Raw genomic sequence first — 19,795 nt, 5'->3', positions numbered from 1 at the left:
AACCCTGTCTCTACAAAGAAATTTAAAAATTAGCCAGGCATGTGGCAGGCACCTGTAGTCCCAGCTACTAAGGAGGCTGAGCCAGAAGGATCGCTTGAGCCTGCGAGGTTGAGGCAGCAGTGAGTCAGAGTTGTACCACCGTACTCCAGCCTAGGCAACAGAGAGAGACCCTGTCTCAAGGAAAAAAAAAGAAAAATGGGAGGGGGAGGGGAGGGGCAGGGAGGGTACAAAGTGTCCAAAAACTTGAATGTTCTTAGCATCTTTATTTATAATAACCAAAATGGGAAACAACCCAAATGTCTATCAACAGATGAATGGATCAACAACCAATTAAATCCATACAACAAACTACTACTCAGCGATAAAGAGAAATGAACTATCGATCCATACAACAACCTTACTGAATCTCAAAATAATAATGCTGAGTGATGATTTCACAGGTGCATGCATATATACATACCAAAATTTATCAAATCATGCACCTGAAATATGTGCAATTTTTTGCACTTCAATTCTACCTTAATAGAGCTGTTTTACACACTCAAAATGATTTTTCTCTTGACCATGTAATATCCTCCCTTTAGGTACTGTCTTCCTTTCTGTTGAAGTCAAGTTTCTTCAAGAAGTTATGTATACGGCTATTCACTCACCCTTCAATCTAGTGTAATGAGACATCCTCTGGCAAAAACTGAAGCATTTTCTCACTGCCACATACAAAAGCCTCTCTTCACTCCGGAACTTCCTTAGTGTCTTTGCTGCATCTGCCCCTACAGATAACACCTGACTCCTGTGGCTTCAGAGATATTCACTAGCTCCTCCTCTCCTTCCAGTAACTCATTATAAGAGCCTATATGCCCAGGTAGTGTCACTGACCATTATCTTACCCTAATGACACTTTTTCTTTGGGAAGTATGATCCATAGGTGCGGCTTCAATGACTTACAGGCATAAGATCCATACCTCAGCCCTGATTTCTTCAGTTTACATGCTGTAATGTCTACATATCATGCTAAAAAAAAAAAAAAGAGAGAGAGAGAACACTTTCCAGCCTGGGCAACATAGTAAGACCCCCTTCTCAATAAAAGTAAAAAAAATTACCCAGGCATGGTGGCAAGTGGCTGTAGTCCCAGCTACTTGGGAAGCTGAGTTAGGAGGACTGCTTGGGCCCAGGAGCTCAAGACTACAATGAGCTCTGATCACGCCACTGCACTCCAACCTGGACAACAAGACCTCATCTCTTAAAAAAAAAAAAAAAAAAAAAGGAACATTTTACTTAGCACAGCTTTATGAAGGGCTTTACCAGCAGGTCTCAGCTGACTATTCCTATTTTCTAACCCAATCTATTATCTTTTTACTTTTTTGGTACATATTTTTATTGATGTATGATGTACACACCATGAAGCACACACATCCTAAGAGTATAGTTGATGAAGTAAACATGCTCATGTAATCACTATGCAGATTAAGAAATATAAAACATTACCAGTAACCAAGAAGCCCTCTTAGTTACTGCCTATGCCTCTTAACTAAAATATCCTAAACTCTAAACACATTGGCCTGTATTCTATATTCCCCAAATGTTTTACACACTTTCTTTACTGGACCTTCTGCCCTTCCCCTCCCGACACCATTTTCTCTTTCTCTCTTAAAGCTAAACACAGATCTCTTCCTCTATGGCATTAGCTCATCTTTGCTTACATTACACTCTAAATGTATCACCAACACAACACTTTTTGCACTGTATTATGCCACCCACTTATTATTCACTTGGTAACTTTTCTGAAAGCAGTGACCCCACAGCACCATTTCTATATGTGTAACAACTAGCCCAGTGTTGCCACAGGAAAGTGTCTCCAATAAAATTCAGAGGGGAGGGGAGAGGGATAGCATTAGGAGATATACCTAATGTTAAATGAAGAGTTAATGGGTGCAGCACACCAACATGGCACATGTATACATATGTAACAAACCTACACGTTGTGTACATGTACCCTAAAACTTAAAGTATAATAAAAAAAAAAGAAAAAAAAAGGAAAACTTAAAATTCAAACTTTCTTTGGAGGAAGACCATTTGATATCTACTTTACCTGTGTGTGACATTCATTGCAGATAAATTTTCCTCTTGGCATCTCAGTCAATCCAAGGCACTCCAGGTGGAAAGCCCCGCAGCACTGAGCCTCACATAACAGCAGCTCACCTGATTTTTCACAATTCTGTTAAGAGAAAGAAAACATCTATCTGTTTTTCTATGTTTGAGAATGAAGAGTAAAACCAGTGTCAGTGGGTTAAAATAAACAAAGGTTAAAAGTGGCAGAAAATGAGGTGAGAAAGAGGCAAGGGCCTGTAGTTGTAGATTTTATTCTAGTTACAAAGGTGTACCACTGGAGAGCTTTGCCAAAGGAAAGCTAAAATCAGGTATTCATTTTTAAAAAGATTGTTCTGACTGCTACATGGAAAACAAGTTCAAGAGTAGAAAGGTCAGAAAAGAGCATAGAGATAAACCAGAAAGCTACTGAATGGTTCAAGCAACAGACACTGGCTAGCTAGACTTGGGCCGTAAAGTTCCAAAAGAGCTCCCACCAAGGTCTGAACAGCCCTTTTGGGACACATCTAGAACCATCCCAGAGAGAGATCACTTTTCTGAAATAATCTCAGCTAAGATAGGGCCTCACTTAAGACAGGGGCTTAGGAAATAACAACAGGCATCTGTCATTATAAAAAACTGTAAGATTTATGTATGTTTTTTTTTTTTTTTCTGAGAGAGTCTTGCTCTATCGCCCAGGCTGGACTGCAATGGTGCAATCTCGGCTCACTGCAACCTCTGCTGACCAGGTTCAAGTGATTCTCCTGCCTCAGCCTCCCGAGTAGCTGGGATTACAGGCACGTGCCACCACGCCTGGCTAATTTTTGTATTTCTAGTAGAGAGGGGTTTCACCATGTTGGCCAGGCTGGTCTCGAACTCCTGACCTCATGATCTACCCACCTCAGCCTCCAAAAGTGCTGGAATTACAGGTGTGAGCCACTGCACCCAGCCTTGTACTACTATGAAAGGCAAACAAGGGGAAAGGTGACTAAATAAGTTTTAGCTTCAAGAACTCATAGAAACAGAATAGGTCTTGATCACTTAAGAATTAAAGCTTAAATAAAAAACTAACTAGGACAGCTTTAGGGAGAAAGGTTAGAGAGGTAGGCTAGAATTGATAGGGGACCCCAGGGACTTTATCAACCTATAGTCTGAGCTATCCTCAAATGTCTGACTCCCCATTATCTACTATTCACATGTAAAAATTGAAAAATAGCATTATACATTGTACTTCGCATATTCAGAGTGCCAATAACATAAGTTTTTATATATAGTGAAAAAAAACTGACCTTCAGCACTTAAATAGGAAAATGTTCATTACAATGTGAATTAGAAACAACATTTTTGCATTAACTAAATGTTATAGACTAATTCTTCAACTGGGATAACCATGTAATTTATCTTTTAAACTGGGACACTTGAGTGAAAGGAAGTGCTATTAATAAATTATGACAGAACAAGGGACCTACACAAAGACCGATCCAGACAAGCCAGGACCACAGGGTCACCTTACCTTTAATCTTTTTATTAAATGATCTTTGCAAAATGTATTTACACTCTGACCTGTCTCACTAAGTAAATAATGGGCATAACTGTTTTTGATGATTAACACTGTTGTTTGGGATCTGGTCCAAGGATGTAATAGTGAAGATAACAGGCAAAGAAATTCAATTGAAATTATATTGGCCACGATAACATTTTCTGGTCTGAGTTTACTTTTTTAGAGATCTCAACTTATTTATCTATTACTATTTATTATTTGTGAGATAGGGTCTCACTCGGTCACCCAGGTGGGAGTGCAGTGGCATGACCATGGCTCACTAAAGCCTCTACCTCCCCAGCTTCAGGTGATCCAATGACCTCAGTCTCCCAGTAGGGGAACTACAGGCATGCACTGTCATGCCTGGCTAATTTTTATATTTTTGGCAGAGACAGGGTTTTAGCATGTTGCCCAGGCTGGTCTCAAATTCCTGGGCTCGAATGATCCACCCACCTCAGCCTCCCAAAGTGCTGAGATTAGTGCTGTGCTCGGCCTATGGTTTCAACTTAAAAAAGAACTAATATCCTCAAGTTTTTTGTTTATTTAAAAGTCTGTAATCTTGACCTCTTGGGCTACAGGTATGAGCCAATGCAGCTGGCTAATTTTAAAAAAAAGACAAACTTTTTAAAAAATAGAGACAGGGGTCTCACTGTGTTGCCCAGGCTGGTTTAGAACTCCTGGCCTCAAGCAATCCTGCTGCCTCAGCTTCCAAAAGCACTGTGATTGTAGGTATGAGCCACTGCGCATTGCCTATCTTCAAGTTTTTATATACCAAATTTTAAGAATTACATAGGTACATCAAGACCATTAAAAAAAATTCAAATGGTCATTGACTCTACTCACAAAGACTTAAAGGCTCTTTAACAATAAAGTGGAATCCCCTATCTCACAGAGAGGCAATCCAGCACAATGGTTAAGACTCTAAACCAACCAAGTCCAACGGAGCTTAAAGGTTAAAAAAAAGGAGAGGGAGACTCCATATCCAGACGGCCAGGCTTCTCTCGTGAATATAAGCAAGCTATTTATCCTGTCTGTAATTTAGTTTCCTCGTCTGCAAAATGGGGATAATCACAGAACTCTACTTATGAGATTATTACAATGACTAAATAATGTAATATTTATAAAGTGCTTGGAACAATACTTCATACATAGGAAATACTGGATAAATATTTATTAAATAAATAAAATATAGATGATAGGCTTTCTAAAGTCACCACGTTAAAGGAAAAATATCTCAAAACTAAAATTACCCTTGAAAAGTTCCTTACAAACCCAAAGATTCTGACACCATGAGAAGTACTGGAGAATTATATTTGAATAAGCAACCAGAGATTCACATATTCCATCTCAGACTTGCTTCACGGCATATATTCCTTCACGGGCCTTAAGGGCAGGTGGTTCACCAACACTAAACTATTTCTCCAAGTATCTTTCTTTGTGGGAAGAAAAAAGGGTCAAATCCTTAAAGAAAGTGACTCTACTGGAATCATCCAAAAGCACTGTTATTCTACCAAGAAACTATCATAAAGAGATGGAGTGGGTTTCCCTTTAAAGATGAACATGCAATGAAAACACAAGTGGGCAAATATTTCTCTACCTGTCAAACATTCTCCTTGAGTGCAGCTCCTCCACCACGTTCACCCTGCATTGTGTTAGAGGCAGCCATCCCAGGATCGTGTTCTACACCTTCCTCAACAGTCTCCTTGGGGCTTGTGTCCGTCCTGTGAGGCATTAGTTCTCCCTTGCAAAGAAAAAACAATGTCCCACATCTGTATTATTGATGTCTCTTCCATTTGACCCCCTCCCTCTGGGCTATTTGTCTAGCCATTAAGCACTTACAGATGTTCAGCCAATCACTCGGGGGACTGCATGCAACGTTAGTTGTAACCCTGCTGTGATTGGGCGGGTAGTGGGCGCCTCATGCCCTGCCACTAACTGCTCTGAGGCTGTTTGTTCCACTGGAACTTTCTGAGCTGTTCCATTTTAAGGTTTCACTAAGGGAGGGAAAACATTCTTAAGTTTATTTGATTACTTATTTGTCCTTCCAAGGTCAGTGTTTCCTAAATAATGCCCCTCTTGGGCATTCTATTCAAATCGTCCTGGAAAGAAACATTCTGCATCATAATGTGTGATGCTGACCTGACTTCTAACTCTCTTTTAACCTGAGTTGGAAACCCAAAGATCATATCCATGATTGCACTGATGCTTTACAAGGAAATGGTTTTAAATCTTTTGTTTCCTGAAGGTCGATATTCATAAAAATTGTCCTAAGATTAAGTAGCTGATGGTCTCAAAAAATAAGCAAGTAAATCTTCCCGCTGATCACAGCAGTCTCAACTTTTTTTTTATTTAAATAGAGACAAGGTCTCATTGTATTTCCCAGGTTGGTCTTGAAACCCTGTTCTCAAATGATCATCCCACCTCAGCCTCCCAAAGAGCTGAGTGGCATGAGCCACAACACCCAGCCAGCAGTCTCAACTTTTTTCTTTTGAAACAGAGTCTCACTCTGTCACCCAGGCTGGAGTGCAGTGGCATGATTTCGGCTCACTGCAACCTCTGCCTCATGGGTTCAAGCGATTCTTGTGCCTCTGCCTGATTAGCTGGAATTACAGGTGCACACCACCAGTCAGCTAATTTTTGTATTGCTAGTAGAGATGAGGTTTCACCACGTTGGCAAGGCTGGTCTTAAACTCTCAACCTCAAGTTATTTGCCCGCCTCGACCTCCCAAAGTGTTGGGATTACAGGCGTGAGCCACAGTGCCTGGCCAGTCTCAACTTTTATAGGGCAGTATCTAAGTTCCTTCAGGTCACATGTTGAGTTGATATTGTGCTCTCTGGTTTTACAAGTTTACTTAACGATGAAACACATATACTTGATTGGACACCTACAGCACAGGATGTGATGATCTTTTAAAAAGACCATATTGACAGTTGCAATACGTGCCTTGCCTTATTATTAGGATAAGGCTCTACTTTTCCTCCAGGATGCCTTGTGGCCATGAGCCACTTCGGTAGAATAGTGTTCTTAAGAAAACTCAAGGGAAACAGGGATGTGGCCTCTGGTGTGAAAAGTAGCTTCTCTTTAGAAGGTGAAGAGACCAGGAACTGAGTAATACCTCTGAGCATGGAATCTCTTTTGATGAGTCATCATTTTTCACTTTTTTGCATTGCATCTTGGCTGCAGCATGCCTCTGTCGTTTTCGCGTCCTTGGTTTGTCAAATATCTTGATAGTGCCTATGACAGGAAAATAGGTGCTATCTGCTGGCTAATAACACACATGTCCAAAATCTCTTATCCTATTATTAGAATAAAAACCAACCTTAAAACTCATTTAATTCTCCAGCTTTATGGATTAGGAAAATGGGGGAAATAAGAATTGAGACTAACTCATCATGACATAACTAGTGGGGAAATGGCTACATATATGTAACTTCTCCCTCATACAGATTAAATAGTAAGTGTATAGGTTATTACAGAAATTTTAATTTATGTGATTGAAATGACAAATCTTGTAGTTCCTCAAAGGAATTAAATCCTATAGATGAAGGGGAAATGCATTTTACTAGTCATGAAAAGATAGCACTCCCTAGGCTTCAAGATTGGAGACAATAATATCAATCACTATATGATTTAAGGATTAAGGGCTGGGCACCGTGGCTCAAGCCTGTAATCCCAGCACTTTGGGAGGCTGAGGCCAGCAGATCACATGAGGCCAGGAATTCAAGACCAGCCTGACCAACATAGTGAAACCCCATCTCTACTAAAAATACAAAATTAGCCAGGCATGGTGGTGCATGCCTGTAATCCCAGCTACTCAGGAGGCTGAGGCAGGAGAATCACTTGAAACCAGGAGGTAGAGGTTGCAGTGAGCCAAGATCACGCCACCACACTCAGCCTGGGTAACAAGAGCGAAACTCCATCTCAAGAAGAAAAAAAAGAAAAAAAGGATTAAGATGGAGAGTTGAGGCCGGGCACAGTGGCTCACGCCTGTAATCCCATCACTTTGTGGGGCTGTGGCAGGCAGATCATGAGGTCAGGAGATTGAGACTATCTGGCCAACATGGTGAAACCCTGTCTCTACTAAAAATACAAAACAAGTTAGCCGGGCATGGTGGAGTACACCGGTAGTCCCAGCTACTGAGGGGGCTGAGGCAGGAGAATCGCTTGAACCCAGAAGGCGGAGGCTACAGTGAGCTGAGATTGCGCCACTGTACTGCAGCCTGGTCGACAGAGCCAGACTCTGTCTCAAACCAAAAAAAAAAAAAAAAGAAATTCTTCTAGTCCCTCCTGCACTTTCCATTAAACACATTTCAACTGTGTTATAGAAACACAAAGAGGAATATAAGAGGTATTTCATAAAACATTCCAGGATATTTCTGCTAGTTAACAATATGAAAGCTGGAGTTTTGAAGACTGCCTCAGTGAGCTCTTTTTTTGACTGCCTGATTTGACCTGGAGAAGCTCTGCCATCAAAACTGCTCGCAGCCTAACACTATAAGACAACTTAATATGAGCATAACAGAAAGGTTTGAAATTCTCATAAGCTGGAACACTTACACAAAATTTATAATGGATAAAGTTCATGTTTTAGGTTTTATTTTAAAAATGAAATATAAAAGTATAGGAAAAGAGCTGATATTATTATTACTACTATTATTTTAAGAGACATGGTCTCTCACTGTTGCCCAGGCTACAGTGCCTGCTGTGAGCAACAGCTCACTGTAGCCTTAACCTCTAGGACACAAGGGATCCTCCCACATCAGCTTAACAAGCATCTGTGACTACAGACATACACCACCATGCCTAGCTGATGTTTTTTAAATTGTAGATAGAGACAGGGTCTCACTAAGTGCCAAGCCTGGTCTGGGTGGAACACCTGGCCTCAAGTGATCCTCTTATCTCAGCCTCCCAAAGCGCTGGCATTGCAGTTGTGGGCCACCATGATCGGCCTGATATTATTTTGAAAGCAGCCTATTTTTAAATCTTACAAGCAAATTGACCAACCTATGGGATTACAATTGCCACGTGGCTAAATAAGCTAACATATTGCTAGATTTACTTGTTAGAAAGTTTAATAATCGTAGATCACATGAAATATAATCTTGCCTCCATGACACTCTTTGCTGGCAGATCATGTCTGCTGCAGTGTGCTCAAATTTGGAATGATATTTCAAAAATGACACTAATCAATAAATGGCATTGGCAGACAAATGAAGAGTGGAAGACAGAAGTGGCAAGGAGGAAACCTGGGGTGGATAAGAAGACAGGAGTATGACCATGAAATTGGTCAGGTGTGGATTTAGTTCCCTGACCTTGCTACCTTGTTCATCTTCACTTTTCTTCTATAAAACAGGAATACTATAGATAATAACCCAACTCTCTGTAATGCTTTAGAGAGATTACAGGTAGCATTCCTACTAAAAGTTCTGGTAGAGTAGATGTTCAATTTATGAATATTTTATCTGTTTCAGGAAGCAGATTTTGGGCAAACCAGTTTGAAAACTTGTACCTCACTGGTCTGGCTTACACATGAAATAGTTTTTGTGGTTAATGGACAAAGTGCTTCAAACTTACTACTGTATTACATTCTTTAAATCTCAAAAATACTCACCTCCACCAAAATCTTTTGAAAAAGATGCGGCACAAGATTCAGTTATTCCATTCTCCAGGTGACCAGCTTCTTAAGCATTACAAATAAGTGAAAACAACACCATTTACAGATGAATGAAAAAAATAAACCCTTTACCTTATATGCCAAAGTCTAAATTGTCAGCTGCTATGGATATACACTTTTGACTTGTTTTAGCAATTAAAAAAAAATCAACATGACCACAGTAAAGGGTTAAACAGAAACTTCAGGGGGAAAAGGAATCAGATTTAAATATGCTCCAACAGACCGGGCACAGTGGCTCACATCTGTAATCCTAGCACTTTGGGAGGCTGAGGCAGGTGGATCACCTGAGGTTGGGAGTTCAAGACCAGCCTGACCAACATGGAGAAACCCCGTCACTACTAAAAATGCAAAATTAACCGGGCATGATGGCACATGCCTGTAATCCCAGCTACTTGGGAGACTGAGGCAGGAGAATTGCTTGAACCCGGAGGGAGGAGGTTGTAGTGAGCCGAGATCGCACCATTGCACTCCAGCCTGGGCAAGGAGAGAGACTCCATCTCAAAAAAACAGAAACAAAAACAAAAATTAAAAAAAAGCAACAACAAAAAAAACTCCAACAGACCTGTGAATACCACAATAAAGACTGGCCAGAGATTTCCAACATATAGACTATATAGACTAGGTACACAATGCTTTCTGTGAATACACTATGCTTTCTGTGACTGAAGTGGAGAAAGAGAAGGGGTATGTACCCAGAGACCCACAGGTTCAATGTTATCGCACTGCACCCTGTACTTAAAATCCATCTTCCTGGCCAGGCACGGTGGCTCATGCCTGTAATCTCAGCACTTTGGGAGGCCAAGGGGGACAGATCATCTGAGGTCAGGAGTTTGAATCCAGCTTGGCCAACCATGGCCAACATGGTGAAACCCCGTTTCTACTAAAAATACAAAAATTAGCTAGGTGCGGGGGCACATGCCTGTAATCCCAGCTACTTGGGAGGCTGAGGCAGAATTGTTTGAGCCCAGGAGGTGGAGGTTGCATTGAGCCAAGATCGCACCACTGAGCTCCAGCCTGGAGACAGAGCAAGTCTCAAAAAAAAAAAAAAAAAAAAAAAAAAAAGAAAAATAATCCATCTTCCTACAATTGTGTTCACAGCTATTAGATTTGACACAGACCTGTTTACTTGGTGAACCGTACATTAAACAGTTCTGAAATACTGAATGGCATTCCAACTTAAAATGACTTCAGATTAATCCAAATTAAAGCAACATTAAAACTAAAAACAAATACTCAACATCAGGAGTCTAATCAAGGGCCAAACATTTGATTCACCCACTACTAATAGTTGTACGAATTAGTTCACCCCAAGCAAATGTCTTTTCCTACAAGAATGATAATATTCCTCATCATAACTGTAAAACAACATTTAGTGGTCACAAAAAGTCAATACAATAAAGGCCCTTCTGTCCGGGCATGGTGGCTCACGACTGTAATCCCAGCATGTTGGGAGGGTGAGGCGGGTGGATCACCTGAGGTCGGGAGTTCGAGACCAGCCTGACTACCATGGAGAAACCCCGTCTCTACTAAAAATACAAAAAATTAGCCGGGCATGGTGGCACATCCCTGTAATCCCAGCTACTCGGGAGGCTGGGGTAGGAGAATCGCTTGAACCTGGGAGGCGGAGGTTGTGGTGAGCCAAGATCACGCCATTGCATCCAGCCTGGGCAACAAGAGCAAAACTCCATTTCAAATAAATCAATAAATAAAAAATAAAGGTCATTCTTGCTGTAGAGTTTCTAATGCTTGGGACTAAAACAAAATAAAATACAGCTGTGAATTTCTCAATGCTCATTTTATCATATTAATAAATCATAAGACTGCAATTCTCCTCGTGTTCAGTATATATCAGAAGTCTAACCATGTGAAGTAAAATGAATGGGCAAATGTTAGGTATCCAATTCAACAAAACGAGACTCCTAGACAAATCCACAAAATACATTTCCGCAATTTTTTTTAAATACCAATCATTTCATTTAGATAACAAATTAGTTCATTGTTTAACAGTTACCCAAAAGCTGTGGAATAAAATAATTACGATGCTCCCCAAACTACAGTCAGAGAATAATGCAGGAAATATTCTCATTTCTATTCTGATCAATTTTATAAATTAAAATAAAAGAGCACACACACACACACACTCACCCACCCATGCACACACACAAGAATCATATCATATGAATAAAAATCAAACTGTTCTGTTTAGAATGAAAAAGACCAAAGAACTTCTTAGAGGATGTGACTAAGATTCCAGTGACTTACTGTGTACATATAGTCTAGTGTGGATATACATTCAGCCGGAGTACCCTTAAAGCACTACCAGAACAGATCATCTCTCATTCTGTTACTGATTAATCCACCTGCAGACAGGGTGGTGGTGTGCCTGGTAAACTAAAATGGAACTGAATCATGGCTTTAGCCTTATGACAAAATATACCTCAGGGTAACCAGGACTTCAACAATGAAGTAGACCAGGTCAGATGGCAAGACAGACTCCCAAACAGACAAGAAGGCACTTTTCTCCAGAGTTTGGTGCTAGCCATAACCAATAATTCTGATTTTCTCTTGCTCTGATCCCAAATTTAATGGCAATCCCCTCTCCCCCAAAGTAAAAATTCAACAGTGACAAAGAGTTATTAAGCATAATTAATACTTAAAAGAGATTAGGAGTCTGAGAGATGGTGAGGATAAATATCAGGGAATTTTTTTTTTTTTTTGAGAGGAGCGTCTCGCTCTGTCGCCTAGGCTGGAGTGCAGCGGCGTGACCTCGGCTCACTACAACCTCTGCCTCCCAGGTTCCAGCAATTCTCCTGTCTCAGCCTCCCAAGTAGCTGGGATTACAGGCAGACACCACGACACCCAGCTATTTTTTTTTTTTTTTGTATTATTAGTAGAGATGGGATTTCACCATGTTGGCCAGGCTGGTCTCCAACTCCTGACCTCAAGTGATCTGCCCACCTTGGCCTCCCAAACTGCTGGGATTACAGGTGTGAGCCACCGCGCCCAGCCAATATCAGGGATTTTTTGGTAAATGGTGGTAAAACAACTGGACATCAATATGGGGGAGAACAAAACTCCGTCTCAAAAATTCAAGATGGAACAAAGATCTGTATGTGAAACCAGAACCAAAAAGCTCCTAAAAGAAAACACAGGAAGAACACATTTGTGTCCATGGGGTACACAGAGATTTCACTGATTGATTGACTGACTGAGACAGGGTCTTGCTCTGTCACCCAGGGTGAAGTGCAATAGTGCAATCATAGCTCACTGCAGCCTTGACCTCCAGGGCTCAAGACATCCTACCACTTCAGCCTTCTGAGTAGCTGGGACCAGACACGCAACACCACAGCCGTTTTCTGGTGTTTTTGGCATTGTGTTTTGTTTTGTAGAGACAAGGTCTCCTTTATTGCCCAGGCTGGTCTCAAACTCCTGAGCTTAAGCAATCCTACCGCCTCAGGTTCCCTAAGTCCCCGGATTATAGGCTTAAGCCATCACACTAGATTTCTTGAATAAAACACAAAAAGTATGAATCACACAAAAAAATTGATACCCCATCTCTACCAAAAAAACACAAAAAATTATCTGGGGAGCCTGGGAGGCAGAGATTACAGTGAGCCCAAATTATGCCACTGCACTCCAGCCTGCGTGACAGAATCAGACCCTGTCTCAAAAAAAAAAAAAAAACAAAAGGGCTACAATGACATGGCAATAGGATAGAGCAGACTAGTGATGTTTGAGATAGTAGTTTAGTAGAAAACAGTTAAGAGGATTTGAACCCAGAAAAGAAATTATAACAAACACAAACTTAATCTTAAAAGCATTTTAAAATTTTTTTCACTTGGAAAGGACACCTGAAACCAGTTTATACACATACATGGTTACACAACTGCAAAACAGCCTTTCCTGTAGGAAATCTCAGATCATGTATGCCTGCTGACACACACACTAATTTCTATATGTATGTACATCAATGTTATAACTACTACTCAAAATGTCATTTTTAAAATTCCTCATTTCCTGAGTTTATTTCTTTTAGAACTTACAAAAATAACATACCTTTTTAGAAAGGCCAAGGTCCTCCTTCTTGGGCATGAATCCAGGGTCTAAATCATTGGATTCAAGAAGTTTCTTAGTTGGTTTTCTTTGATGTTTACTTTCATAAAGTCCTGAAATGCATGTATCTTTATATTAAATGATTTAGAAACTGGGCACAAGTTAATTTTTTAAAAATCTGTATACCACACAAAGTGAATCTCAATGTTTTTGATGTTTTCTCCATCATCTTATGGGAAGAGGCAGGATGGTAATTTGATTATAAAATATTAGTAAACAAAACAAGTAAACAGTTCTCAATGCAAACACAAACTAATGGGAGGGATGTGTGTGTGTTGACTTTAAATCACAAAATAACTAAGGGAGAAATCAAAAGGACAGAACTATCTTTATGACAACTGATTGTTGGTGAGGACAAAATAAGGAGGAGTGAAATAGAGCTTGGATAATGGTCATAAATGGACCACGATTACAGTTTCTGCTCTCCCCGTAAGAAAATAAAATTCAATAGGTAAAAGATAATTCATAGGATCACTCAAGAATTATATAAAAGAGCTGACTTAATAAATCGAGTTTGGCACATAATAGGTACTGAAACAACAACTATCTTTACTATTCTTTCAAAAATCTTTTTAATTATACCCAACTAGTTTAAGCACAATTGGAATCATTTCTTTAAGGAATAACATCAAAAGCTCCTGTTGATGATGTAAAAAAGTTACATCCAAAATTTAAAGGGGTACAGAAAAGAGGATTCTTCCCATTCCTTGACTGACTATAATATTCAATAGTTACAAGGTGAATTAGAGACAATGTGTTTAGATCCAACTCTCCCCAGGTGATATATAAAGAATGATCAAGTGAGAAGTAACTGGTAATTAACTTCTAATGAACTGGTAATTACTATGTTGTCAGGTATATAACATCATACATTAATACATTATGATCTCCATTTCATAGATGAGGAAACAAGTTCAGAGACTAAACAACTTCCCAAGTAACACAAGGACTGGTGGAGCCAGCACTTGAAGCACAGTGCTTATTCCACTAATGTGCGGTGCCCCTCTTGAAGCCCTGTTATCCTGGTTGTAATTTACACAGTGGCTGATCAACAATCATGAAGAGCAACACTGGAGCAAGGAGCATAGTTATCAAAAATACGTCTCCTTGATAGCGTGCTACAATTCATAGTAACTATATCTAATTAGCCATCATTGTAACTATTTCCCAGGAAAAAAGGGGGTAGTTTATTGTATATAGATACAATGTTGGCTTTACATCAAAACATACTAAAATCTCCTGCTTCCTCTAATCATATCTGCTCAAATACTGAGACCCCAACCACACCTTACCTGGTGTTTTAACTAGCAATTCCTCAGACTCAAGGGCAGGCCATGGAGAGACTCCCGGAGCCACAGGTACAGACAAGGTCAGCTGTGGCAACTCAGCATGTCCACCTCCAAGTTCTGACTGAGCAAAGGGGCCCTCCAAAAATGGAACCTCCTTTTTTTTTTTTTTTTTTTTGAGACAGAGTCTTGCTGTGTCACTCAGGCTGGAGTGCAGTCATGGGATCCCCGCTCACTGCACGCTCAGTCTTCCGGGTTCACGCCATTCTCCTGCCTCAGCCTCCCTAGTAGCAGGGACTACAGGCTCCCACCACCATGCCTGGCTAATTTTTTGTATTTATAGTAGAGACAGGGTTTCACCATGTTAGCCAGGATGGTCTCCATCTCCTGACCTCGTGATCCACCCGCCTCGGCCTCCCAAAGTGCTGGGATTACAGGCGTGAGCCACTGCGCCTGGTCTACAGAGCCTCCCTTTCAAGAACTGGAAGCTCTTCCTTGGTTGAAATCAAAGAATTCTCGTCCACCTGCTTGTTCTGAGCACTAGATCGACCTCGGGCTAGAAGGCTTTCCTCTTCACAGCGGGAACTTACCTAAGAACAAAAAATAAGAGTCCACAGGCCAAAATTGTTGTAATTTAAGTGTCAAAAAGAATAATGCACTTTAAAAGGAATGAAATTCTGACAAAGGCTACAAAAAGTGGATGAACCTTGAAGACATTATGTATGCTAAGGGAAATTACTTAGACACAAAGAACAAATATCATATGATTTCAAGTATATGCGGTATCCAGAATAAGAAAATTCTTAAGACAGAACATAGAATGGCAATTGCCAGGGGTTGAGCAGAAAAGGGAGTTATTGGTTAATGGGTATTGACTTTTAGTTTGGAAAGATGAAAAAAATTATTGAGATGGATGGTGGAGATGGTTGCACAACAATGTAACTGTGCTTCATGCCACTGAACTGTACACTTACAAACGGATAAAACAGGCCCAGCGCTGTGGCTCATGCCTATAATCCGAGCACTTTGGGAGGCCGAGGCGGGCAGATCACAAGGTCAGGAGATCGAGACCATCCTGGCTAACATGGTGAAACCCCGTCTCTACTAAAAATGCAAAAAATTAGCCAGGCGTGCTGGCGGGCACCTGTAGTCCCAGCTACACGGGAGGCTGAGGCAGAAGGAGGTGTGAATCCAGCAGATGGAGCTTGCAGTGAGCCGAGATCATACCACTGCACTCCAGCCTGGGCGAGAGTGAGACTCTCTCTCAAAAAAAAAAAAAAAAAAAAAAAAAGATAAAATAATAAAATGTTTTATATATATGTATATTTAACCAAAATTAAATAAAGAAAAAAATGAAGTTGACTGAGATACACTGAAGCATAATATTGATAAGTCCACAACAATTATTCAAAGGCAGGGGAAAAAGACTGCTCTAATGTCTCCAATTAAAACAACTACTAATGAACTCCTTAATGTTACAATTGGTAATTAATGGGAAAGAAAGAAGCACTTATTCTGCCTTTCAAGTATTTCAGGACAATAATAGAGTCCAGTTAATGAAAGAGACTATCACTTAATAAAAATAGAGAAAATAATAAAATCTGAAAGTCTTCATTTTGTAACCTCTAATAAAATTATTAATATAGGTAAAGATCTTCAACTGGGGTTTTCAAAAAACCATCAGGGAAGCTGGGCGTGGTAGCTCACACCTGTAATCCCAACACTCTGGGAGGCTCAGGCAGAAAGATCACTGGAGCCCAGGAATTCCAGACTAGCAAGGGCAACATAGTGGGATATCGCCTCTACAAAATACTTGTTGTTAAAAATTAGCCAGGTGTGGTAGTGTGCACCTGTGGTCCCAACTACTCAGGAGGCTGAGATGGAAGGATTGCTTAAACCCAGGAGGTCAAGGCTGCAGTGAACTGTGTTCATGCATCTCTGCACTCCAGCTTGGGCAAGACCCTGTCTCAATTTTAAAAAAGAAAAAACAAACTGTCGGGGAATGGCTGATGGGAATAAAATATTCCTTTTTTTAAAACCCTCAATATGCAATATGTTACACATTATCATCTCTGATATAGTCTAGCTAAAAATGTTCAACTTCAATCTATCAAACTGATAGGTTCTATCTTCCACTTCACAGACAACAGGAGATAGAGAAAATCTAAGTGACACCTATGAGAAAGCAATTACACAAATATAGAGAAGTAGATAACTTTACATGTCACTCTCTTAAAGACATGATCTTGATCAGGAAAAAGAGATTGCTCTGAATTCAAAGGGATTTGAGAACCATAACAACCAGTTACAATGAGTAGTCCTAGACTGAGACCTGGTATGAATAATCCAAAGGTAAAGGTTAGGGGATAACTGGTGAAATCTGAAAGGCAGCTGATGTCAGATAAACAGATCTTATATAAGATGTAAGTCTGTTAAATTGATTTTAAAGGAAAATGTTCCATTTTTTAACTACATATTAACCTATGTAGGCGTAGAATGTCAAAATGTCTCTACTTTAAATACTTCATTTTAAAACAACTGAATTAAAAAATAAGACAAATAAGATGTATTTATTTTTGAAATTAGGGTCAGACTATATATATTTCACTTTATATCCTATATTTTTACTTAAGATAAAATCATAACAATATTCCTAAGTCATTAAATACTCTTTGAAGACAAAGAGGAAAAAATATACACATAAAGAAATATAATATGTAGACTCATTTATATATTTCCTGAATAACCACTAAATCCTAAGTACTGTGCTAGAAGCTGAGAATAAAAAACAAGATCCCAGTTAAGGAAATTACTGTTTCATGAAGTTAAAGTATGACACTGAAGATAAAATTGTAGTTTCCTAAGGACCAGTGAAAGTTTGCCGAAATTTTGCAACACACCTTGTGCACCTGCTCCTGTACCTTCTTTTGTTTTTTCTTAGGAGTAAATATTGGATCATATTCTTCTGTATATTCCAAAAGCCACTTGCTTGGCTTCCTAAGGCATTTCTTCTCTGACTGCACAGCTAAAAGATGATAAACAAGTTCAATATTAATCAAAAAGTTTCAGGAAAACCCACTGTTTTTATGAGACCATCTGGTACTCCCAAAAGTAACCAGATGGGAAACCACATAGTAAAATAGACTATGGCTTATGATGCAAGAGGCACAAAATGGCTTATGTTTTCTCATATGCAAAAGGAACTGGGGGAGACAAAAGGACTTGTGTTACCTTATATACACATACAACAGAATATATGGGGCCCATCCAATATTAAGGAAAAGGTTAAATTTAAAGCCAGGTCTTATAGTCACTGACGCCTGTACATATAAAGCTAATATACACCTAACAAAAATATAGCATCTAGATCAGGTAAACGGGTAAAATACATCTTGAATTACAGGTTAAGTATGCCTTATCTGAAATGCTTGGGATCAGAAGTGATTCAGAATTTTTCATATTTTGGAATATTTGCATCTACATAATAAGTTATCTTGGGGATGGGACCCAAGTTGAAACACCAGACTCATTTATGTATTATATACATCTTTTATACACATAGCCTGAAGGTAATTTTACAAAATATTTATTTTCTACATTACACAAAGTTTGTGTACAGTGAACCGTAAGAAAGCAAAAGTGTCATTATCTCAGCCACCCACGTGGAATATCTGTGGTTGTTTGGCATTACCATCATTCCTGCCTCTGAATTTATATGCTACTGATAGGCAAACATTTCCTTACACTTATTCACACATAAGTACTTAACAGTAAAAATATGACATACCCTTAACACAGTGAGAAAGTAGTGTGTTCAGGGTAGCTACGCAGCACAGTACCATCACTAGAATACTTGTACCGGCTGATAAAAAAACAGTAATAACAACGTCGGGCTTTGCGTCTCCATCTATGATGCTGTGTTTTGATTAAAAGGTTACTGTATCCTGTTTTATTTTATAAGGTAAGCAGAGGCCGGGCGCGGTGGCTCACGCCTGTAATCCCAGCACTTTGGGAGGCCGAGGTGGGCAGATCACAAGGTCAGGAGATCGAGACCGTCCTGCCTAACACGGTGAAACCCCGTCTCTACTGAAAACACAAAAAATTAGCCGGCCATGGTGGTGGGTGCCTGGAGTCCCAGCTACTCCGGGGGCTGAGGCAGGAGAATGGTGTGAACCCGGGAGGCCGAGCTTGCAGTGAGCCGAGATCATGCCACTGCACTCCAGCCTGGGCGACAGAGCGAGACTGCGTCTCAAAAAAAAAAAAAAGACTTTCTAATCATATTGGAAATGTGTAACAAGGGCCAAGTACTGTGTATTAAACTTAATAAATCAAAACAACAGGCCCTCTAAGGCCAACACAGTGAAACCCCGTCTTTACTAAAAATACAAAAATTAGTCGGGCATGCATGGTGGCTCACACTTGTAATTCCAGCTACTCAGAAGGCTGAGGTGGAGAGAATCACTTGAATTCGGGAGGCGGAGCTTGCAGTGAGCCAAGATTGCACCACTGCAACCAGCCTGGGTGACAGAGCAAGACTGCGTCTCAAAAAAAAAGACTTTCTAATCATATTGGAAATGTGTAACAAGGACCAAGTACTGTGTATTAAACTTAATAAATCAAAACAACAGGCCCTCTAAGACATAAATGTGCCTCCCTGGGTTATCTGCCTAACCCATCATAGGAACTCAATTCAGCATTAAACTGGTTTTAGATCAAGACACTAGAACTCATATTTAGCAGTTATTAAATTACAACTATTAAGAAAAAAATTTTATTAGGTAAAGTCCTTTACTCTAAAATGTTTCTCAAAATACATAGACACTAATATAAAAACAATTATTAAAACAACTTTGCCTGAATCTCAGGATTTCAGAAATATGAAAGTACTCATCTCTCACCTCTCCCACCCACTTAAAATGACAAAAACAGACCATTATAGCTAAATCAAAGGACATGTTTAAAGAGAAGCAAACCCAAAGAGTAACTACACCAATTCTTGACCCAATTCTCTGTGCTCTGTCTTATGTAACATTACACATGAATATGAATAACAATCCCATCATCCACAACAGTTTTTTTTTTTTTTTTTGAAACAGGTT

General features: G+C 39.8%; 1 long non-coding RNA gene across 3 annotated transcripts in view; it reads right to left on the bottom strand.

Moving 5' to 3' along the window:
- LOC129050385 (uncharacterized) overlaps positions 1-19,795 on the bottom strand; it is a 47,920-nt gene that overhangs the window by 26,118 nt on the left and 2,007 nt on the right. The window contains exons 3-12 of one of the 3 annotated variants that reach the window (XR_008513965.1): positions 17,597-17,721; positions 13,354-13,463; positions 9,235-9,303; positions 6,739-6,857; positions 5,462-5,616; positions 5,220-5,363; positions 2,087-2,212; positions 1,098-1,236; positions 885-1,008; positions 53-150 (exon numbers count right to left, since the gene is read on the bottom strand). This is a non-coding gene — a long non-coding RNA (uncharacterized LOC129050385). The remainder of the gene's footprint in view (positions 1-52; positions 151-884; positions 1,009-1,097; positions 1,237-2,086; positions 2,213-5,219; positions 5,364-5,461; positions 5,617-6,738; positions 6,858-9,234; positions 9,304-13,353; positions 13,464-17,596; positions 17,722-19,795) is intronic. The other 2 variants (XR_010137370.1, XR_008513963.1) reach the window with 2 other exon arrangements.

Source organism: Pongo abelii, chromosome 16, assembly GCF_028885655.2.
Source record: "Pongo abelii isolate AG06213 chromosome 16, NHGRI_mPonAbe1-v2.0_pri, whole genome shotgun sequence".
NCBI classification, from domain to species: domain Eukaryota; kingdom Metazoa; phylum Chordata; class Mammalia; order Primates; family Hominidae; genus Pongo; species Pongo abelii.
The sequence above is the reverse complement of the archived record's forward strand: the minus strand, read 5'-3'. Positions and strand labels throughout refer to the sequence as shown.